The following is a 25,596-nucleotide window of genomic DNA, read 5'->3' on the forward strand; positions in this document are numbered from 1 at the left end:
CTAGGAGCCTGGAGCCTGTTTCGGATTCTGTGTCTCCCTCTCTCTGACCCTCACCTGCTCATGCTCTGTCTCTATCTGTCTCAAAAATAAATAAATGTTAAAAAAATTAAAAAAAAATAAAGTAATAACACGTAATGGTAAAAGTCTTCTGAATATTTACTAGTTACATGATTTTGGGCAAGTGTCTTAATGGACTTATGACTAAATTTCCTTACCTGTAAAACGGACATCATTATAATAATTAAAGTGAATCATACATGACATATGTTGATATTTAATATTTTATTGTAGAGGTAGCCCCAATAAAACCAAGGTGTAGAGCATGGTCATGAGAATGAGTGGGTAAAATTCAGTAGCATTGAAAGGAATTGAAGCTGAGTTGATCTAAGAAAATAACACACATCATTGGCAAAGGTGATGAGAATCCAGGATGTTTTCCTTGCTTGAAGGTGAGAGTCTATTGTCACAATGTTTTTAATAGACAGTTTGACATTATCTGTGAAAAATAAAATGGGCCTAGCCTTAGTCCTGAGTTGCTAGGAAGTAACTCCTTAGAAGGAACTATTTTGATACATTTCAAAGATATAACTTAAAGGCTACCATTAGTAACATTATTTGAAATTTTGAAAAGAGGGATAAAAATACGGGTTTGTTGAAAGCATGCTATATTGATATAATGAATAATGTGCCACTGTGTAGAGCAATACGCTGTCATAAGGAAAGGTATCTAACACTATTTTATCAAATACAATAGCAATTGTGAGTCCATTATATTTTGCTATGATACTGATTTGCAAATAAATTACGTATTATAATGAAACTTGTCACTATGTCTTTCATCCCTGCTTTTACCAGGCGATGCTCAAAGTATAAAAATATCTGATCTTGTCACCCACCTACTTGTAATGCTGCATGACTTCTCCTTTTTAGGATAATGAAGATAGTACTTGTCGCAATTTGTGTTTCACTGTGTGATCTGGCTCCTTTCCAGAGCTCCAGACTCATTGCACAACGTATCTCCTGTTTCCGTCTACATGCAACAACTCCAACTTTCTGTTCTTTCTCTACACGATGTGCCCCCTGCCTCAGCAGAGATCTAGGATCTCAATAGAGATCACCTATTCAACCCTTCAGATCTCAGGCAATTTTCCTTCTTCAAAAACTAAGTAAGTACTTATCTGTTCCTCACATTACATCAAATTCCCACATTAGACGCTTTCATAAATCACCAATCTCCCCATTATATTCTTATCAATACTGTCCCTTAACACAGCATGCTATCACTTGATACACATCTGTCTGCTCCACTGGATTCTACACATCCTGAGTGGAAAATCTCTCCTTTATTCTTCATCATTTTATCATCATTCCCTAAGACAGGATGAGGCACACACATAGTAGGGAAAAAAATTAACATATGGCTGATGATTGAGAGTTGTATTTATGTGATGATATATTTACCAGTTACGGAAGAGTGTTTTTCTACGGAGGATCAGTTAGTGGAGATTCTTACTTTTTTTCTTTTTTTTCCTTTTATAGTATTGCACATCGTGACTGAATTTACAAAGAACATGAACTTACTCTTACCGTTAGAAAATAAAAATATCACAAAGATATTTTTCTGCAGGAAAGTCTTCGAGTCTGTAAGCTCCATGGATGTCAGGACTATTTCTGACTCTCTTAGGAATAGAATGTCTGTCAGAGATGTGTAGCTGGAATGAATGAACATGACACATTATGTCTTCCCTGTATATCCTGAAATATAGTATTTCAGCTAGACAATAAGGAGTGTTCTACCTGTGTTCCCTCAGCAAGTATAGCAGAAAGTGTAGCAGCTTCACCGCCAATACCTACAGTTACAGCAGTCCTTGTGGTAAAATTGAAATTAAAAGATCATAATATAAGCACAGTTCATCTCTTGACTTAACATTTGTCTATAGAATCCATTGATTCACTGTCGTTCTTTTCATGTCTGTATATGATACTATTTTCTCTGATTCGCACAGAGAGTAAGTAAAATGCATTAAAAATTTTCTGAATATGCCTTACAAAGTCGTATCTCAGAAGGACATAGTAAAGTAAATATTAGGAATTATGGCTTAAAGCAATTTAAAATTATTGGCATGCTATTGATCTGTAGATCAGGCCTTGTAAGTATTCATCCAGAATCTCAGTGGCTCGATGTAGTTCTCCTTAAATTAGCCTATTTGAACAGATAAACATTGGAAATGGAAAGAGAGGAGCACTGTGTCTTGTAGATACACCCCTGGGAAGCTTACAGCCTCATAGTAATGATTGAACAAAAGAAAGAAGATGTCAGAATTCAGAGTTTACAATTACTAAAGCACTAAAGCTAATTTTAAGGCATTTATGTTTGCAAGAAGGTCATCATTGCAGTCATTTTAAAACATCTACCCTTGAATAAGTTTAAATTACTAAAATCTCATTTACCACTAAGGAAACGTAAAAAAGTGGTTAAGCCCTGGCTCAAATTATCTTTCAATTGCTTAAATATTCCTGACTCATACTGATTCCTGATTTGTACTGATATAATGTTAAAGTCTGTGTGTGTGTGTGTGTGTGTGTGTGTGTGCATAAAATGACTGATGTACAATTCACATAATGAATTATTGTACAAGGTCTATAGGATGTCAAAAGCATTACTAAATGTCACAAGACAAGTGGAAAAGGGTGGGGCTCGTTCAAGGGAAGATGCGTGGGTTTAGCGTTTAAGGAGAAAAATAGATCTTAGCTAATAAGGAAGACACAGTAAAGGGGGAAGTTTTGGAGTGATCTGGACACGCACAAACAGGAAGTGGACCGAGTGCTCTTATGGTCTATAGATAGACCACCAGACAAAGAGTTTCAGGAGACACAGTAGAAAGGCTCAGGCAAAAATTAAAGAGCTCTGAATATATGGTTTTCTGAATGAGAATAAAACATAAAACTAGAGGCAGAGGGATAAAGAGGAAGATTACAAGTTAAGATAGGCTGTGAGCAAGGTGGAACGATCATACTCTCTGACCCCAGTGTCTCTCTGGAAGAAGCAGAGGTGTCTCTCTGGACAACCACTTTAATCTTGGTAAAATTATCATTATCATTTAGTTATTTATAAAGGCAAATAACTATAATTTTTAATAATTCCTCATGTAAACTAAAGAGTGTGTGCATATTATAATACTTAATGGCATATATCCCCTCTTTTCTCTCTGATGTATCAGCCTTCCTTATGGACAGGTGTGGTGGTTCAAGAACTAGCATGCCACCTCAATACATCCTTGTTTTATTGAAGAGATACAGGAACAGGAACATATGGCAGCAGCTATCACTTGTTAAAAATCTGTCAAGCAGCTATGATTTTTACAAGTACGTCTTGGACAGAGAACCCTGGGGACCATTTTGAGCATCACCCATTGGTGGCTAATTTATGGATGCAAAGACTTCCATGAAGAGTTGGTGCCTTGGGAGTATTTGTCACTTAATTGGTCCCTTCATTCACCTTCTTGTCTATTTTAACACACATATGCACTCTTTATCTGTGTAACATGTCTCACCAGCTAGTTGTTTATTTACCTTCAAATGGTTATAAACTTCATTGATTTCATCCATTCTACTTGATTTACTTGTTCTTTATAACTGAAGTGAATATTCTTAAATGGCATGATGAACCCACATCACAAGTAATATTATAAACTAAGAAGGAAGAATAGAAGTAGAGAATGAACTAAGATGGGTAGGATATTCTGAGATATACATATCCATATACTCATATGTTCCGAGTTTAGAGAGTTGATAGTTGATACAGTCCAGGGACTTGTGGATTTAGAGTGTCAGGAGGGTGTTTACTAAAAAGGCAAGGATAACAAAGGTAAGAGACTTGACTCAACCTATTGGAGATCTGGGTTTATATATAGCATATAAATGATCCTTGGGGCACCTGGGTAGTTCAGTTGGTTAAGCAACTGACTTTGGCTCAGGTCATGATCTCACGGTCCGTGAGTTCGAGCCCCATGTCGGGCTCTGTGCTGACAGCTCAGAGCCTGGAGCCTCCTTCAGATTCTATGTCTCCCCCTCTATCTACCCCTCCCCTGCTCACGCTCTGTGTCTCTCAATAATAAATAAACATCTTAAAAAATTATACATAAATAAATAAATAAATAAATAAATAAATAAATACATGATTCTGAAGTCCATTCCACATCCAGAAGTGATGGTAAGATTGTTGGATTTGGGGAAGAATGTTTTGAGCACAATCAAAAAGAGCATCCACGTGGAGAAATGGGAAAATGGTGGGGAGTATGGGATCCAATCTTGGGCACTAGTGTTTCCAGTGTAAATACACCCTCAGAATTGAATCACAAAGGATTGATTTTTTTTTTAAGTGCCTGAAACAGCAGTATTGCTAGAATTATTAAAGCACAGTTCTACTTCTTAGGTTTTGCTGATCATCATCTGTCTTCAGAGTGAGTAAATTCTTGAGGTCTTTGGGTAATGCATGTGGCTTAAGTTAATGCTACAGCATTGAGCTTCCTGTTGGTATATCATACATGAAGGCTAAAGCAACTAATTTGAAAAATAAAATAAATGCAATCCAATTTCGATCTATTTTTTGTTTTATTTTAGAGAAAAAGAGAGACAGAAAGCATGAGACATGGAGAGAGGCGGGGGGGGGCGGTGGAGAGAAAGAGAATCTTAAGCAGGCTCCACACTCAGCACGGAGCCTGACAACGGGCTCAATCCCCCAACTCTGGGATCATAATTAAAACCAAGAGTTGGAGTTCAGTCGACTGAGCTACCCAGGTGCCCCTCAAATTTCTATAAAAATTCATGAAGTGAGTCATATTTTTTTTTCTCTGAGTAACTCCTAATCATCTGCAATAACCTGAGCTTTTCTGAAAGCAGTGCCTTGAAACCTGAAGATGTCAACACAGAGCATAAAGACATAGAAACCAGGAATGGAGCAAATCTCAAAGAATGAAGAAAAGAATGCAGTCAGGAGGTAAAATGGAAGAGCTACCTCTGAAAGAAGGGATTGTACACCTCCCCTTTAATGAACTGCCTCTCATGATTCTTGAGGACAGGGAACCTGAAAAGCTGTTACACCAGGGGCCCTGTTCACCTCTGAAGATGCCCTCTAAACCATGGGAGTCTAATCTGTTGCAGTCTCCATGTGTTCTGTAAACCCTGAATTGCCACCTATTTGCTGTTACTTAGATATTTAAATTTCTCACCACTTAATAAGTTTCTGTGTATGTTTTGTATTAATAAAGTAATTCTTTAACAGAAAAAAAAGATCTGTATGCTGAAAACTACAGAAACCTTATGAAGAAAATTGAAGACGGCACACAAAAAATGGGAAAACATTCCATGTTCATGGATTTGAAGAACAAATATTGTTAAAATGTCGCTACTACCCAAAGAAATCTACACGTTCAATGTAACCCCTACCAAAATACCACCAGTATTCTTTGCAGAGCTAGAACAAATAATCCTAAAATGTGTATGGAACCACAAAAGAGCCCGAATATCCAAAGTAATTCTGAGAAAGAAAACCAAAACTGAAGGCATCACAATCTCAGACTTTAATTTGTATCACAAAGCTGTAATCATCAAGACAGTATGGTAATGGCACAAAAACAGACACATAGATCAATGGAATAGAATAGAGAACCCAGAAATGGACCCACAAATATATGGCCAACTGCTCTTTGACAAAGCAGGTAAGAGTGTCCAGTGGAAAAAAGACAGTCTCTTTAACAAATGGGGCTAGGAGAACTGGACAGCAACATGCAGAAGAATGAAACTGGACCACTTTCTTACACCATACACAAAAATTAATTCAAAATGGATGAAAGACCTAAATGTGAGACAACATAGGATCAGAATTCTGTAGGAGAAAATAGGTAGCAACCTCTTTGACCTTGGCTGTAACAACTTCTTATCTGACATGTCTCTGAAAGCAAGGTAAATAAAAGCTGAAATGAACTACTGGGGCCGCATGAAGATAAAAAGCTTCTGCACAGCAAAAAAACCAGTCAATAAAACTAGAAGGCAACTGACGGAATGGGAGAAAATATTTGCAAATGACATGTTGGATAAAGGGTTAGTATCAAGAATCTATAAAGAACCACCAAACTCAACACCTTAAAAACAAATAATCCAGCGAAGAAATGAGCAGAAGACATGAATAGACACTTTTCCAAAGAAGACATCCAAATGGCCAACAGACACATGAAACAATGCTCAGCCTCACTCATTATCAGGGAGATACAAATCAAAAGCACACCGAGATACCACCTCACGAAGGTCAGAGTGGCTAAAATTAACAACTCAGGAAAAAACAGATGTTGGAGAGAATGCGGAGAAAGGGGAATCCTTTACACTGTGGGTGGGAATGCAAACTGGTGCAACTACTCTGGAAAATGGTGTGGAGGTTCCTCCAAAAATTAAGAATAGAATGGCCCTAGGACCCAGCAATTGCAATACTAGGAATTTATCGAAGGATACAGGAGTGCTGATTCAAAGGGGGCACATGCACCTCAATGTTTATGGCAGCACTATCAACAATAGCCAAATTATGGAAAGGGCCCAAATTTCCATCAAATGATTTATGGATTAAGATGTACTATATGTGTGTGTGCGTATATATATATATATATATATATATATATGTGTGTGTGTGTGTGTATACACACACACATACACACATATATACAATGGAATACTACTCGGTGATGAAAAAGAATGAAGTCTTGCCATTTGCAACAATGTGGATGGAACTGGAAGGTATTAGGCTAAGTGAAATAAGTGAGAGAAAAACAAATCTATGATTTCACTCATATGTGCAATTTGAGAAGCTTAACGGATGACCCTAGGGGAAGGGTAGGGAAAATAAGATAAAAACAGACAAACCATAAGAGGCTCTTAAATACAGAGCACAAACTGAGGGTTGTTGGGGGGTGGGCATGAAGGAGGGCACTTGTTGGAATGAGCACTGGGTGTTACATGTAAGTGATGAACCACTGAAATCTACTCCTGAAGCCAAGACTACACTGTATGTTAGCTAATTTGAGAATAAACAGATTCCACAGAGGAGTTTGTTCAATGTCCTGTCAACCCAGTGGTAGTGTTCGGGGCTGCAACACTGTAACGGAAACCTTTAGAAGTGTCTGCCGCTTATCAACTATTCCAATATATGTTCTGCCATAATGGGCGTTTCTCCTCTACGTGAGCACAACATTAGCTTTCTCAGTAAAAGGTGCAGAAAAGACATTGAAGGGGGAAAGAACTGCTCTTCTCCCCTTGAGCCCTTGTCCTAGTCTGGTGACACCTTTCCCGCAGCCTTCTCTACATGGAAACCAGTGCCCTGAAGGCTTCTTCTGCACTGCTATACCTGTTCACACTAAACAGCCAGTTTCCTTTCCAGCCCCACACTGTCTCCACCCCCCATATCATCAGTTGCTGGTCACCTGAGGGCAGGTCCTGAACTCTGGAGGGCTACTTCTGCATCACTCAGTGACTTGTAGTCTAGCTCCAGCCTGGGCAAATCTACAGATTTCCCTAAACCACTGGGTTCAACACACCTTCCCTAACAAGCATTGGGCAGTGGCCTCTTTTCCAGGTTTGTCCACTCTAGATAGTCCCTCAGCCCTAGAATGCCATGGAGTTTCTTTATATCCTGTAACTACTTTTCATCACTGGTGTTTAATAATTCTTTATGTTAACCTTGTGTTCTATCCACTGTGTGGTTTCTGTCTCTCAGTCAGACCAAGATTGATGCAAAGACTGAGTAGAATTTTTTAAGGAAAACAACAGTTGCTGATTACAGCTTCTGGCAGGGCAAGGCCACAAGGACTTTTGCTCTTGGTGATTTGCAGCAACCTGTATCAGGCCCCTAATTCATTTTTACCCTTTTGCTATTGGGTTTTAGCCATCGCAGCTCAGCAGGACTTTGAAATTTTAGGGCACATGTGATTTTTGGCCTTGGCAGGTCACTGCACTTTATAGCGGCTTTGTCCAAATGTGAGCGGCTATTTTTACACAGGTGGGGGTATGGAGCTGTGGGTCCCTTAGCCAAATAGCAGTGACCCTAAAGCACAGCTGCTGTAGTTTGACCTTCAACCACACAAGTGCAACCGGCTTTCATATTGCAGATGAAATTGAGGCAGAATATTGCCTAGAGCTTTTTAGACGTCGATGAGTACAGCAACATTTTATATCTTTAAAAATGCAGTGCTTTGGGCTTTGCATTCAGTACAAATCGTTCTTAGGTTGTACCCTTAACTTGTTATAACCTAGACCCGGGTAACTATTTAAACTAGCTACATTCAGAGTCAAGGAACAAATGAAGAGGGGCTTACTCTGAACTCATGCTGTTTAGATATGACAATGGTCGATGACAGCACCATGGATAATATTCAGGGAACAGAATCTGTCCTTGGATTCCTGCTTTCAGCAATGGGCGTTGACATATTTTCTCCCTGTCTTTAGTGTAGGGCCAATGTTGTGGTAATTTTTAGCTTTAAAAAATAAGATGTGAATCTCCTTAAGAGATGTGGTATTAAATATATTTCTTAAAGTATTTTCCTTTCTTAGTGCGGTTTATTTTTATTTCCAAATTTGAACTGAGGTTTTCTTTTCTTTTTTTTTTTAATGTTCATTTATTTTTGAGAGACAGGGTGAGCGGGGAAGGGGCAGAGAGGAGAGGGGGACAGAGGATCCAAAGCAGGCTCTGCGCTGACAGCTGTGATCCAGATGCGGGGCTCAAACTCATACACCGAACCGTGAGACCATGACCTGAACCGAAGTCGGATGCTTAACTGGATGAGCCACACAGGTGGCTCCCCATAATGATGATTTTCTATTCTTCCTATTCCTCTATATTACTTGGAATATTTCTATAAGAATATTATCCCCTGCCTTCCATTTATTCATTTATTTAATCATTTACTTAAATTAACCTGAACTCAAGGATGCTTTTTTATTCAACACAACACTATCATTATTTCTTTTATTGTATAAATCGCCCACCTTTGATCGTTGGGAGGTCTTTCACATTGGCTCCTTTTGACCAGACCCCATCTTCTATTTATTACCTTTGAAGCCTTTCATTATTATCTGGCACAACAAGACAATCTGCTCCATCTTGTGATTTTCCTGACCCGGCAGGGAACCATCCGATGCCCCAGAATCAATCATGTATGAAAGGAGATCCGATTTCTTTTGTGGGAAATCAGTACTTTGAGAATAAATGTGGACACTGGTGGGGCTCATTGCTTCTGGGGTGTCACCGTTTCTAGGCCCTGTCGGTGGACAGAGGTAGCAGTACTTGGATTTACATGTTCGATGGAATATGTACTAAGCCATGTATATACACATGACTGATTATCTTACGCATCTGTCTGCCTGTCTATATATCAGCATTTGTCAACACCTATCTATCTACCTACCTTCAAAGGAAGGTATCTACCTACCTACCTTCAAAATGTATTTATCTATACATGTACCATACCTCCATCTCTATTAAAATAAATGTGCGTTAATATTAACACCTTCTGCTCTAATCTAGCACCACAGGGTTTATTCTAACTTTGCCTCTTGCTTATTGAAAACCTCTTTCCTTGACAGTGAGAGATCTGGCTCCCATTAACTGCAGTGTATTTACTTATTTGTTCAATCTTAGTATTGTAGTGTCCCATAGAAAGTAGTTTTCAGAATTGCTAACCTGTACCTTGGAGAGAAACACATTTACCAACTAGAGTAAGGTGTTTACACACAGCTCTTTCCATCTTTAGGCTTACCATGTTTAGCTAAAACACTGTTTTTCCAAGTTACAAAGGGTCAGCTCCTTCTCTCCCCACTATAGCCGGTGAAATTGTGCTGAACACTTATAATGCGGTTAGGCTCCTTTGACACAGTCCGCATTCCATTCTCGGACTCCCCCCTTCTGGTTGATGTTTGAAGTTGCCTACGGTAGAGTTCATTCTTTGCAGTATGCAGTTCTAAGGATTTTGACAAATGCACGAGATCACGTATAGAACAACCTGGTACCATACAGAACAACCCCTTCAAAGTAAAAATTCCCAACGGATATATTTTGGAGAAACTATATACTGAACCTTGTGAGAAACAGCCCAGGCCAACTGTGAAGGAAACTCTTCCTCCACCCAAGCAATAAAGATGTGTTTAGCTAAGAATGAGATTAAGGAATTGAGGAGGATTTAACATCTTTATGACCCGTACAGACGGGTCATTTGGTATTGAACTTAATTCTCTTTTCATTTTATATATTTGAACTTCAACCTAACTTAAAGGACATTTATTTTTTTAATTTTTATGTTTTCTTTAAAAATTGATAACAAGAAAGTTTATATTTAAATTTGGACGAGTTCCATGTTGTTAGCATTTTCACTGGGGTACCTTTATATTATCGTGCAATCTCAATCCTGAATTGCTAATGTCAGAAAATATGTCTAAACATAATTTGGGATGGGAAATAGAAAGCAGTGAATATTCGGGCTTGAATACAACAGTCTTGGAGGTTCATTTGGGCCCTACACTGCTCATGAGTGTTGCAAAATAGACCTGAACAAAACGGTATTTGGATTTCAGGTTTTGAGATTCTTTAGAGTTACGTTTTTAATCTCTTTTCTCCCTTGTGCTGGTAAATTTTATGTGTCAACTTGACAAGCCTTGGAGTGCTCAGACTAAACATTATTTCTGGGTGTGTCTGAGAGAGCATTTCTGGATAAGATTATATTTGAATTGGTTGATTGCTCCCCTAGTGTGGGTGGCTGTCTTCCAATCCAAGGGCCTAAATAGCACAAAAAGCAGAGGAAGGTAGAATGTACCCCTTTTATTCCTGTCTCATACTGTTTGAGCTGAAGCATCTCACCCTATCTTTTCTGTCCTCAGTTTGGGATTTACATATCAGCTTTCCTGCTCCTCAGGTCTTTGGGATCAGACTAAATTACACCACCAGCTTTCCTGGGCCACGAGCTTGCCGAACACACTCTATGGGATTTCTTAGCCTACATAATCACATGAATGGAACCCATTTCTCATAAGTCCCTCCCTCCTTCTCTCTCTCTCTCTCCCTTTCTCTCTCTCTCCCTTTTAGATATGTTTATGCAGACAACTCTAATACATCTCTCTCATTCTTTCATCCTTTTCCCCCACTGCAGGAGGCAGGAAGCTTTTGTTGAGGAAGAATTGGGAAGACATACCCTTGCCCCTCTTGTTCTCCCGCAATAGTCGACATTTGGATTCACCAAACTTGAGCCCTGGATTGAAGGCCTTCCATTTTCTCTCTATGATAAGATGGGTAAGTGGGCCTAATTCTAGGTTTCCGTTTTGAGAATTATCTGTGGCTACAGACCTAAACCACGATTACAGCAACTCTAACAGTAATCGAGCTCACTTTTTAGTCGCCATCTTCTTGACTCATTTGTTTTTGTTTTTGCTTTGTTTGTTTTCATTTGGTTTTAAACTCTGGCAGGAAAACAAGGGTATCCAACGTACAGTGTGGGTAAAGTTGTAGGTAAGGATGAAGGAAAGCAGTGTTCATTAAAATCCTATTCTGAATCAAGCTCTGAGCTGCACAGTTTATATGAGCGCCATCTATTGGGTCCTCGGGAACACTAGGTTTACTCTCTGGTATATTAGTTTTGATCCCCCCCTTTCCCGTGCAAGCCCTGGGAAAAGACTTAGCTGTAGTAGTTGATACAACAGGTGATCCCAGGAAGCCCTCAGGAAACAGAGGAGAAAGACAAGGATGGTTGGAACGTGGGTCGGTCATGCAGCACGGAGCGTTATCTCCATGGGCACTTGGTGTTGAACCCTACTGAGAGGCCACTTGAGGAGCCTCAACAGTAAGTGGAGTTATTCACTTACCAATAACTATCTCTCATTGTTTGAGATCTGTTCCTGGTGCATTAACTTTTGGGCCACTTTCAGCCTGCCCTGCAGAAAGGCTGAGCAGCTTTGCAAGTCAGAGAAAGTTCTTTGAGAAACACAGAGGCATATACATCAACTTCTGAGATGACTCTTCGGGTCATTCAAGGGAATATGGACAGGTCATTAACTGAGGCTGCTATACTTCTATTGCATTTCATTGATAAGGAGATTGACCCCAAAATGTTTCAGTAACTTGTCTGAAATCACAGGGTTTATTGGACCTTATTTAAACTTTGGTCAGATTAAGATATCCACTACCCAAATCCCACCCCCACCTACTGCTTTTGGCTGGGTGTGAACTCTTTCCTTAACTCCGTCTTACCTCTTGCTGCTGGGCCTGGGAGAGAAAAGGTGTGGCTGTATCTTCTGGTGAGGAGAACAGTCAAACATTATACAGCAAGATGAAATCAAAGAGTGGTGGGAAACTGAATGCAACTTTTTCTGGAGATTGCTACCATACAAAAAAATCAGCCCAGCCTGCACCAGGTAAATACCTAGAAAATCTTAATTGAGCTCTGATGATTTCTCCTCACTCAGCTAACGTGGAGGGATGTTAGTGGAGACAACTGTGATGTCAATGGCCTGACAGATCCACACGGTTTTTGTGAAATCTGAGCATACTCCTTTGTATGCCGGCCGGGGGCTGGATGAAGGGAGGAGCAGACTCTAGCCATGGCCACTTGACGAAGCCAGAGCAGCGAGAATAATATACATTCTAGCTGGTCTGTAGTGCTTAATTTGAAACATGAGAAGTTCTAGTGAAAAGAGCTCCTATCTTAAGGTACTAAGCCTTACGCACTGTCCTGCTTTCACTGATAGATTTTCAAGGGTTGTATGAAGTTACAGTGAAAAAAAAAATACCACCTTGCATATATTTCTTGTGACATTCCTCCTAAAACATCATTCTTCTCAAGATTGATACCTGAAGATCCGTGGGTATATAGTAATTGTCTTTCGTTTGCTACAGCCATCTGACGACCTGCAGAATGGAACTGGAGTTGTCTAGAATGGATTGGGGGCTGTCTAGACTGAATAGGACTCACCAGAAAAGGTCATAAGGAGATTCTAGTTTGAACAAGTCAGTGAATCTCACTGGGGATGGTTGCCATATTAGAGCCTACTAGTCTTGACAAGGATATTTTTTTAACAAAGAGTTATATATATAATATATGTAATACATACATATATATAATCATACATATAGCTGTAATCTTTACATATATAATATATATACATAAAATCTTTCATATTAGAAAATAACATATAATTTTTTATAATCCCAGCACCAGAATGTTCAGAAGTCTTATAATACATTTTTTTGCTCAATTATGTATGAGTGTTTTCTTCCTTAATTTTATATTAGACACCTTTATATGCTCTTACATTATTTGTGGACGACAACTGACACCATGCTTTTTAGTAGGAGAAGTTCTGCTTTCTGCTAATAGCAAAATTTATATATTAGGATATCCATGTGTGGCTTTTAAATCGTTCTGCATTTCATTGCATTTGCTTTTTCTTTTCTCTTCCTTCCTTTATTTATTTATTTATTTATTTATTTATTTATTTATTTTTGGATAGTTGGATGCAGAACAGGCCTTAATTATACCCTGAAGGTCAGACTCACATACACATCTCGTGATTGAACATTGAGCCATTTGCTAACTTTAGGATTAATCAGATCATAGGTGCAGAGGTATTAATTTAGAGGACAGCTAGGGGACACATGGTTCAGCGGTGGCCCTAAGTTCCAGAGGTGCATACCATGCTTGAGAAAGCTTCTGCTGGGGTTCCTGGGTGGTTCAGTGGGTGAAGCATCTGACTTTGCCTCAGGTCACTGTCTCATGGTTCGTGGGTTCGAGCCCCGCATCGCGCTCTGTGCTGACAGCTCAGAGCCTGGAGCCTGCTTCGGATTCTGTGTCTCCCTCTCTCTCTACCCTTCTCCTGCCTACACTTTGTCTCTCTCTCAAAAATAAATAAGCATCGGGGCACCTGGGTGACTCAGTGAATTAAGCATCTGACTTCGGTTCAGGTCATGATCTCACATTTCATGAGTTTGAGTCCCATGTTGGACTCTGTGCTGACAGTGCAGGGCCTTGAGCCTGCTTGGGATTGTGTCCCTCTCTCTCTGCCCTTCCCCTTCTCACACCCTGTCTCTTTCTCTCTTTCCCTCTGTCTCTCTCTCTCAAAAATGAATAAACATTAAAAAAAAAGAAACTTCTGCTGACTTTCTCAGTCATCTTATTTATGCCATCCTGAATGCAAATGTTGCAGATCTAAGAACTTTACCTATTATTATTACTTTTTGCCATGTTCTTGCATGGTCCAAGTGTATATAATGACTTCTTTTTTTTAATTTTTTTTTTTACATTTATTTATTTTTGAGAGACAGAGAGAGACAGAGCACGAATAGGGGAGGGGCTGAGAGTGGGGGAGACACAGAATCTGAAGCAGGCTCCAGGCTCTGAGCTGTCAGCACAGAACCCGACGCGGGGCTCGAACTCACGGACCGTGAGATCATGACCTGAGCCAAAGTCGGATGCTTCGCCGACTGAGCCACCCAGGCGCCCCTATAATGACTTCTTAAATAGGAGACTAATCTACACACAGCATGTACTTATATGCAGGTGTAGCCCACAGATGGCCACATGAGGAAAACGGTGCTGGTATCCTTTTCCTGTGGTGTCTTCTGCATTTAAGCTACAGGCCTGTCAGACATCTCCTAGACGAGAACTTCCACTTGTCCTTCATTCTCTTTTCCTATGATTTGAATCCACTATGTTGTGGCTTTATTCCACCTGCTCTTTATGTCATACGTCCAACTATTTCTCTCTAGTTACTAGCGTGTAGTATCTGTGAACTTCACACGCACAAAATAAAATTTTAATTTGCTTTTGCCTTCTCCCTCCTTTCTTCCATGATACTCACTTAAAAAGTATAATTTAGCTTTTAAATCTATATTGCAATGTTACGGTCACATATTAGTTTATGAATATTAGGTTATTTGTGACTTTTACACTGTTATGAAAGTGTGTTACATATTTGCTTGGATTGAACCACATTCTGTTTCCTGATGTGTTTCCTGACTGATTACATCTCTAGTTGTGAGTTCCAGTTGGCTCATCAGGCAGCTAGTTCAGATACAGAAATATGTGGGTATGTGAGCCGACTTTTTTTTTTATTTTTTTTTTTTATTTTTTTTTATTTTTGGGACAGAGAGAGACAGAGCATGAACGGGGGAGGGGCAGAGAGAGAGGGAGACACAGAATCTGAAACAGGCTCCAGGCTCCGAGCCATCAGCCCAGAGCCTGACGCGGGGCTCGAACTCACGGACCGCGAGATCGTGACCTGGCTGAAGTCGGACGCTTAACCGACTGCGCCACCCAGGCGCCCCGAGCCGACTTCTTTTCTAAGAGCATTAGATATATAGTTTTTTTCTCTTACTTTTTTTTCATTCCTAGAGTATATAGAATTATTTAGTAATAACATGCTCTACACAAAACTGTATATGTTTCATTATATTTAATCATCTAGGGTTTTAAAATAAAAATCTGAAACTCTTCTGATTTTAAACTGTATTTGTTGATTTATGCCCGAGTACGTCTGAAACCTCTCTTTGGGGTAAGTTTGAAATTTCGTAGGTTTGGGTTTTACTCACTACTGGTGGAGCTATTAGGTGAGTTAATTTGAAAATCTAGAGCCTTCAGAGAATACCTATTTCTCGTATTTATCTTGCTACTTCTACTCTTTCTAATAATCCATTCTTTACTCCGATAATTTCTTTCTTACATGAGGAAGAGATTCATTACTTATCTTCAAAACTTTATGTTCTTCTTGCACAGTTTGAATTTTGTTTATTACAGAGAGGATACTTTTTATTTCACAGATTTCCTTTATATAGAAGCTAATCTGCTTTTTTTTTTTTTTTTGCCTTATTTCTATGTTTTAAGTTGGACATGGTATTTTTGATCCCGTGGATGATATTTTAGTCTCAGAATATTCCCTTTTTACCAGTTCATGGGGGCCTTTTTGTATGTTTATTGTTTCTGCTTGTTTATGTCTAGGAAGAAAATAGAATTTTGCCCTGATTTTATTCTTAGTATGTTTGTCTTTATTGTTGACAAGCTCTGCTTTTGTCCTTGTTTTTGTGTTAAGGCATGACAATCTGTGCCACCAAACTCTCCGTTCTCTGAGAGAAGAGAATTAGTCTCTCTTAGTCACTTTGCATCCCCGGGCCCTATAACAATACATGGCAAGGTATCATTCTTTCTTTCTTAAATGTTTTTTAACGTTTTATTTATTTTTGAGACAGGGAGAGACAGAGCATGAACGGGGGAGGGTCGGAGAGAGGGAGACACAGAATCTGAAACAGGCTCCAGGCTCTGAGCTGTCAGCACAGAGCCCGACGCCGGGCTAGAACTCACGGACGGCGAGATCATGACCTGAGCCGACCCCGGACGCTCAACCGACTGAGCCACCCAGGCGCCCCAAGCGTATCATTCCTAATGAAGGTTAGTTTATGAAAAGCACAAAATCAGCACCTCCATGAGGTCATTGGCCAATGGGATTTACAGCACACTGGTGGGTACGGACTGTGTTCATACCAAGTGGTCCACATAAGGCGATAGCTCAGGTTCAGAACGCTTGTGTGGGATGTCTCACGTATCCAGCAAAGGGCCTTGAGCAGTAAGAAACATCAAGACTGATTTCTGAACAATGACAAAATCTTCAACTCTACTGTTCACCATTTTCTTCTCTCGGATTTGGTGTCGTTCTACAGAAACATGTATAGTTTTAAGTTTCAACGTTTAAAAGGCACAAGTGAATTTCAGAAAATGCCAAACCCTAATATTTGAAATAGATTTTCAGAGGCACATTAGATACTAATGGAGCCATCTAGAAACATAAAATTTTACTACTCAAAACGGTTGATTAAAAACAACAACAACAACAACAACAACAACAACAACATTAGGGATGAATGAGACTATACAATTTTCATTCAAAATAACATCGCTATCTATAAATGATATGGCAAAAACTAAGGGTGTATTTCCAGGTTTTATGAGATTTATAAATCAGATTTATGAAAATGTTATTACTTCCAGCATATCTTTAATCTTAATATATTTTTCTCCCTGAATAGTCTGATAAAACTGCAAAAGTAATATGTCCCTGAAAGAGCAAATATTTGAGGGAATTATTAATATTAAATAAAACACATTTCCCAAGTATGTCATCAAGACATGTAATCTAGAGAATAACATTAGATTTAATATTCTTCATCCCAGGCTCTGCAGGCATTATTGATCATATCTACAGCTCTGTGTGGGATTTTATATTAGTGAACTTGAATGGATGATGGACTGTGTGTTTCATGTTGCATCTGATATTGTAGTGATTTTATTAGAACTTGACGAAATATATTCTATAGTCAATTCAGTTGATTAATGCCCTTTCCTCGTGAAATTACATGGATTTGGATTCAATTGCTTTGGAACAATTCTCCATTCTATTGTGTACCATGGCCTGCCAATCCAAACTATCCATCAGATATACGCAATGGGTTTTGTAGAAATTTAGAAACAATGTTTTAGGTGAGTTACCAGGAGTAATATTATCTGGGCTACTTGTCTTGTGGTCTTCTAAAATATAGTAAGTGAATTCACTGCATTCCAGTGAATCCGTGATTCATGATGTTGAAATTCCATTAAATAAAACGATATAAACTTCTGTCAATCGATGAGCTTTTCAATTAAAAGTTGAAAAGATTGGCAGGTAACCATCTTTATAGTGACCTGGCGAATATATCCTCTCCTTGGAAATACAGTACGCAGAGAGACAATCAGTCCTGAGCTTGCTAAAAAGACTATTTTTACATGGTTTATAGATGTATAACATCATATTAACAAAATCAGATATCATGGTATACTCAACATGGATATTGAAGGAGAGGGAATATTGGTGTCTGATTTTTAAGAGCAACATCTTCCCAAGAAGGTGTTTTTCTGAGTTGCGTCTATTTCAATTGTTCTTTGTTTTCCAAGCTGACAATATTCTCACCTCTAACTGACATATTATTCCTCTACCTTGTCAGTTAGATTATACACTGGTTTTGCTCTGGCCTCTAAACTACTCTGTCTTCGTAAGCTAAATGTAAATATTTATGATTCAATTATTTGCATGTTCTGTCATTCAATTATCAGAAGGAAATCTTATTTTTTCTTATTTCCAAGTTTTCAGGGATATATGTGTTTATGAAACCATGTGAACAGCAGTCAGAGAATATAATATCACCTCCAGGATACATCCGTCAATATAACTGCAGATGTTAATATTTCTCAACATTCAGATTTGTTCAGTAAAATTATCATCACATATTATTACATCCTATGTGAGTTTTCTCATGCTAACAGTATGGATAGATATTATTCATCTACTCAATTTTCACATATTTGTTGTACCTTGGAATTTGTATGACACAAAAGTAATTGAAAAGTAATAATGATTCAATGCATATTAAATATCTTCCTTTAAAATTTTTGTTTTTGGTTATGTATTTGAATTTCAACTTCTATAACTTTATTCTCTGAGAATATCAGTAAAGATTAGCAGTGAAAACAAAAACACAGGGAAGTCCAAATCCTCACCATCTGATAATTTCCTTTTCCCTAAATTCAAACACTGTTTTCCACAACAAATTCCGTTTGAACATTTTCCAGCGTCCTCCTAATTTATGGACTGATGTTAAGGGCAGTTGACAATATTCAGTCATTATTGTGCAAATCTGATGAAGATTTACTTTTTATAAACAGCTGTTTTTCTAAATTAAAACTTCAATTGTCTATTGGGTTTACATCAAAGTTCTTACATTTTGGTAGTCCACATTGTTAAAACTTACTTCTTTATCATATTTAGGGATCATTCCAAGTTCTCTTTCCCCAGTGAAACCTTGTGTTTCAAAGAGTGCCACGTTCCTCTTCTCTAATCTTCAGTGTAAGTGTTTCCAACATGGTGTCACAGGTCCTTAACATCCTAAAATCTTCTCTTATCCAATTGTGTGTCCTGTAAGTTTCCCCAATATCATGATTCAAGACACATGATTCAACTATTAAGTTTCCCTGTGAATGTCCATGTTGTGTCACTTGTACATTGCATGACCTTTGGAGGTGTTCTGGGGAGTGGAGGGGAAGTTCTACTTGCTCTTACCTTCTCCACCCCAATTTTTTTTTCTACTACTTGGCGCTACCTGAAACTAACAATATGCTAAATCTATAAAAATAGGAAAACCATATCAAGAGTGGCAACACAGCAATAATGTGTTTCTATCAGCCTCTCATCTAATACCTATCATTTTCTATCTTCATGTGTGTGTATGTGTGTTTGTTTGTGTGAACGTGTGTGTGTGTGTGTGTGTGTGTGTGTGTGTATAGAAAGAGAGAGATGGGAGTTTTAGTGCCTCTCAAATATTAATTAAATTGAGTGGATCTTAACAATTTATCAGCAAGTAGTATTTTCTGTTCGCAAATAAGGTGTCAAAAAACACATAAGAATGGATTTAAACTTGCTGAATGTATGGGAGCCTGGGTAGTGTGGCTCAGTTTGCTGAACAACCAACATTGGCTCAGGTAATGATTTGGCAGTTAGTGGGTTTGAGCCCTGCATCGGGCTCTGTGCTGACAGCTCGGAGCCTGGAGCCTGCTTCAGTTTCTGTGTCTCCTTCTCTCTCTGCCCCTCCCCCACTCACACTCTGTCTCTTTCTCTCTCAAAAATAAATAAACATTAAGAAAATAAATTAAAAAAAACCTTGCTGAATGTAAAGACTGAACCTCAAATCACTGTAGCCATTGGCAATTGCCTCTTGTATTAGTTCAGACGCGAACACTGCATGCGTTGTGCATAGCCTACTTTTATTAAAATAAAAAATTGAACACATACCAAAAATTGAACTCTAGTTTTATTCTCTGTACTTTTATTTAGAAAGTTATAAAAGCCACACAATTTTCGGGGAAAGCAGCACTACGAGGTCCTTAGTGCCCTTATCTCCTTTCAGCAAGCCAACAGTGCTGAGAAGGCCCCTCGAGCCCAGGGTGAGCTCTGGACCTGAGGGTCAGGAGAGGGTGCTGCATTCCCAGCCCAGGCCCAAACTTCCTCCACTAGTGTCCACCGACTTCCATGGATTGAGAATTCCCAGGAAGAGCCATCTCCTGGGATCCTGGGACCAGAACCATGTAGCCAATGAGCAGGGTGTGTGGGATCTGAGGAACTTGGGGACTTGACTCCTGCTTCCAGCTCTTTCCCAAGTGGCAGCTGACACTGAGGCTCGTGCTCATCTATGGACAAATCCAGCCCCAAGGCCCCAATCCCCAAGAGAAGCCAGTTCAGAGGTCATGTAAGGGAGCAGAGCTGAATTATAAAAAGCAACTGGCTTATAATGAGGACCCAAATATTTATAAACAGTATAGCCCACTTTGGAGCCCAGATCCAGACCCAGATAAATAGCACTGTGCAAATGGCAGGCAGCCTGGTGCACAGAGGTAAGGGAAGGATGGACCTAGAAGCTCTAACACTAAGTGTTAGGATGGCTGTTGCAAGAGGTGACCCCTCTAGAACCCCAGACTCTATGAGGAACTCAATAACTAGGGAAATGAATAAAATGATCATGTGTTAGGCAATTCTCTTGGAACCCTTCTTACTTTTTGAGCTCAGGGAACCAACAGGCCAGACCAGTTGCAAACTAGAAGGCCAAGATGTCAGAGAGGACAGAGGACACTGTTTGCGGGGGCAGGGTTTGTGGAACTTGTTGTATCCTCCATGCTGACATCCCCAGTGGGACCTGCACTGGGTGTCCTGGAGTCCTTCCGCTGTCCCCAGCTTATACCAGCTCCTAGTCTTTATGTATTATATATATATAATATATATATTATATATTATATATATATATTATATATATATATATATAATATATATATTATATAAATTAAATATAAATTATATAGTTTATATATAAGTTAAATATATATTTATATATATTTATATATAAATAAATTTATTTAATATTTATTATTAGTTTTTTAAATATAAAATAAATATTTATATATAAATATATATTAAATTTATATATAAATATATTATATATAAAATTATATATAAATCATATATATAAATATATTTATTTATATATAAATATATTTATTTACATATAAATATATATTAATATATTTATTTACATATAAATATATATTAAATTTATATGTAAATAAATATAAATCTATTTTTATATATTATATATTATTCTATTATATATATTATATTATATATATATATTTTCAGGATAGTCATACATTTTCAGGATACTTTATAAATACTATATATAAATTTATATATACTGTATATAAATATATTTTATTTATATGTAAATAAATATAAATCTATTTTTTTCAGGGTAATTATACATTTTCAGGATACTTTGGAATTCCAGACAGTGGACCCAAGCATGGAAATAAGCATATAAGATCCAGCAATACATGGAAATTGGAACAAGCAAATAGATTATACTGACAAGTGGCTGAGTCCTCTCACAACTGTATATCCTTGAGAAGTAGTTCTAGTACAGTAGGAAAATTAGTGAAAGCAATAGAGGATTCTGGAATTGAAAAGATTGATGTTATGTGCTTGTACCAAGCAGGGATCTAGTCTTCCGATATATGAACATGGATCATTGAAGTACCATGCGATGCTTTGCCCTGAAAAGCCAGAGAAGAATGGGCCCCAAGAACTGGTGAGAGTAAGCAGCAAGAATGTGGAGGAACGTGGAGCTCTTTAACCTGAGTAAGCTCGTACTTAGCTATTAGCCCTTGGTTAACAGACCAGGTGGGAACACAGCATTGTAGTGTTCCCCTAACTTGCTACATGGCTTTCAGAAAATTAACTAATCATGTCATAATATGAGTTCTTCACTTTTAGTATTTTTTTTAATTTTTGCAGCTGTGTTAATTTTGTAGAAAAATTGAGCATGAAGTTCCCGTATGACCCTTCTCACCCCCACAAAGTTCCCCTATTCTTAATATCTCACATTAGTGTGGTTAATTTATTATAACTGATGAACTGATATTTATACATTATTCTTTTTTCTTTTAATTAATTTATTTTTATTATCCTTAAATTCCAGTATAATTAATATACAGTGTTATGTTAATTTCAGGTGTATAATATAGTGATTCAACAATTCTGTACATTACTCAGTGGTCATCATGGAAAGTGTACTCTTAATACCCTTCACATATTTTTATACATTATTTTTTTAAATTTTTTAATGTTTGTTTTACTTTTGAGAGAGAGAGAGAGACCGCTGGAGAGGGGCAGAGAGAGAGGAAGTCACAGAATCCGAAGCAGGCTCCAGGCTCTGAGTTGTCAGCGCAGAGCCTGACGTGAGGCTCGAACTCACGGACTGTGAGATCATGACCTGAGCCGAAGGCAGATGCTTAACCGACTGAGCCACCCAGCCGCCCCTCTATACATCATTTTTTAACTAAAATCCATTTCATTAAGTTTCATTCTTTGTGTTACACTGTGGGTGTCTAGAAATGTGTAATGTCATGTATCCACCATTACAATATCATATAGAACAGTTTCCCTCCCCTAAAAATCCCCAAGGTTTCTTCTCTTCATCCTTCCTACTGTCCCTCCTGTCAATAGCTTTTTACTGTCTTCACAGTTAGTCTTTTCTAGAATGTCATATAATTAGAATCATACCATATGCAACCCTTTCACACTAGCTGCTTTCCCATAGCAATGCACATTTAAGGTCCTTCCATGTTTTGTCATGGCATGAGAGCTCATTTCTTTTTATCACTGAATAACATTCCATTGTATGAATACAACCCAGTTTGTTTATTCATTTACCCATCAAAGGGAATTTTAGCTGCTTCCACTTTTTGGCAACGGCAAATATAGCAGCTATAAATATTAATAGACATGTTTTATACACAATATACAAACATATAAAATATATAAACGTATATTTTTAATTCATTTGGCTAAATACTTAGGAATGATGTGTGGGGTCGTATGATAAGACTAAGTTTAGAATTGTAAGAAACTGCCAAAGTGCTTTCTAAAATATCTGTACCGTTTCATATTTCTGTCAGCAGTGAATCAGAGTTCTCCTGCTCCACATTCCTTGCTGGAATTTGGTGTTGTCAGTATTTTGGCTTCTAGCCATTCCGATAGGCATGTAGTGATATTTTAGTTTAGTTTGTAATATCCTAATGACAGATGATGTTGAACAGTTTTCCATACGCTTATTTTCCATCCACTTATATTTGGTAAGGAATATGTTAAATCTTTTAAAAATTTTTTTAACGTTTTATTTTATTTTTTGAGAGACAGAGAGAAACAAAGCGGGAGCAGGGGAGGGGCAGCGAGAGAGGGAGACACAGAATCTGAAGCAGGCTCCAGGCTCCGAGCTGTCAGCGTAGGGTTTGAACCCATGAACACCAGATCATAGACCTGAGCTGAAGTCGGACACTCAACGGACTGAGACACCTAGGCACCCCTGGAACATGTTAATATCTTTTGCCCAGTTTTTCATGTTTGCTTTGTTTCCCTAATGCTGACCTGTAAATGTTTTTTGATTATTTTGGATACAAATCTTTTTTTTATTTATTTATTTATTTATTTATTTTTTAATATATGAAATTTACTGTCAAATTGGTTTCCATACAACACCCAGTGCTCATCCCAAAAGGTGCCCTCCTCAATACCCATCACCCACCCTACCCTCCCTCCCACCCCCCATCAACCCTCAGTTTGTTCTCAGTTTTTAACAGTCTCTTATGCTTTGGCTCTCTCCCACTCTAACCTCTTTTTTTTTTTTTTCCCTTCCCCTCCCCCATGGGTTTCTGTTACGTTTCTCAGGATCCACATAAGAGTGAAACCATATGGTATCTGTCTTTCTCTGTATGGCTTATTTCACTTAGCATCACACTCTCCAGTTCCATCCACGTTGCTACAAAAGGCCATATTTCATTTTTTCTCATTGCCACGTAGTATTCCATTGTGTATATAAACCACAATTTCTTTATCCATTCATCAGTTGATGGACATTTAGGCTCTTTCCATAATTTGGCTATTGTTGAGAGTGCTGCTATAAACATTGGGGTACAAGTGCCCCTATGCATCAGTACTCCTGTGGATACAAATCTTTTAGATGTGTGTCTTGGAAATATTTTCTCCCTGTCCGTGGGTTGTTTTAATTCTCTTAGCAATTTCTTTTACAGAGCGGTTCCCGAACTTGTAAGAAAAGCATGTAGTTTCTCTGCATTAAGTATGATGTTAGATGTAGTTTTTGTATAGATATTCTTTATCAAATTGAAGAAGGTCCCATCCATTCCTAGTTTACTGAGAGTTTTCATCATTAATGGCTGTTAACGCCTGTCAAATATTTTTTCTCCATCTATTGATATGGTCATATGGGTTTTCTCTAGTCTGTTGATATGATGAATTACATTAATTGATATTCAAATTTTGAACCAGATTTGAATATCTGGAAAAATCCAACTTGGTTGTGCTGTATAATTCTTTTTATGTGTTGTTAGTTTCAATTTGCTAATATTTTTTGAACGATTTTAAAGCTATGTTCATAGGAAATATTGATCTATACTTTTGTTGTAATATCTCTGCATTGTTTTTGTATCAGGGTACTGTTTCCCTTATAGAATAAGAGTTATTTCTGTTTCTATTTTCAGGAAAATATTGTGGAGAATTGGCTTTCCTGAGTTTCTCATTTGCTTCATTGAAGATATTTATGCATAACCAATATAATAATTAATGAGCATTGTAGCAGATGATGGACTTAGAGTTTATTACATTCTGTTTATTACATTGCGGCCAATAAACCACATCCTTTGTAATAAAAACTATTATACCGCTGGCTTCTGATATGGCTTACATTGATAAGTAATTTCATCGCTCATCATGTTCTTCATTTTGGTGTAAAAATTTAGAGTGTTTACTCTGGAGGCAGATAGACAAGTGTCCTTTTGACCTTGGTAGTTACTAGTTACCAGTTATATGACCAGATCAATTGTACTTAACTTGTCTAAACTTTAGTTTCATAAAAAAAAAATGGAAATGACAGTAGTAACAGTATCTAATGGCTGCTGTGGGAGCCAGAGTTACATGAGATGGCCTGCGTAATGGGCTCAGCACACCAGAGTCCCAGGAAGTGCTCATGACACAAAAGTGACCCTCATTTTCTGGACTCCAGGATGAGCAATCCTAGAGAGACCTTTTCTGAGGTTACCTCAGTTTTGCGATTTTTGTCATTTCTCCGGTAACTCATGGCAGGTCGAGCAACTTAGAACTTTGATCCGTGTTTGGTTTCACTGAGTACGGGGGGTGGGGGGGTGGGGGGGTGGGGGTGGAGGACCCTGGAATAGGTAGGGGAGGAAGGAGTACGAAAACTTCATTATAGACTGTGCAGAAAGCAGCTATATGATATTGACACGTTTGCTTCTGTTTTATCTAATCCAGGAAAGAAATGCTTAAGGGTATTAGTCATGTGTTTTTAATGCTCTCTAATTTCACACTTCTCTACAAGCACACCTTCTCTCAACCGAGTGCACCCTGTAGACTCCA

General features: G+C 38.2%; 1 long non-coding RNA gene across 2 annotated transcripts; it reads left to right on the forward strand.

The window, feature by feature from the left end:
- The first annotated feature begins 1,055 nt into the window (after positions 1 to 1,055).
- Positions 1,056 to 25,010, forward strand: LOC131509628 (uncharacterized). Of its 2 annotated transcripts, XR_009260620.1 has the most exons (4): positions 1,056 to 1,166; positions 11,184 to 12,441; positions 21,400 to 21,786; positions 24,705 to 25,010. It is a non-coding gene; the product is annotated as an uncharacterized LOC131509628 (long non-coding RNA). The 2 variants fall into 2 exon arrangements; XR_009260619.1 differs by lacking the exon at positions 1,056 to 1,166 and having other exon boundaries at positions 10,862 to 12,441; positions 24,705 to 24,977.
- Positions 25,011 to 25,596: the final 586 nt, after the last annotated feature.

Source organism: Neofelis nebulosa, chromosome 4, assembly GCF_028018385.1.
Source record: "Neofelis nebulosa isolate mNeoNeb1 chromosome 4, mNeoNeb1.pri, whole genome shotgun sequence".
NCBI lineage: Eukaryota > Metazoa > Chordata > Mammalia > Carnivora > Felidae > Neofelis > Neofelis nebulosa.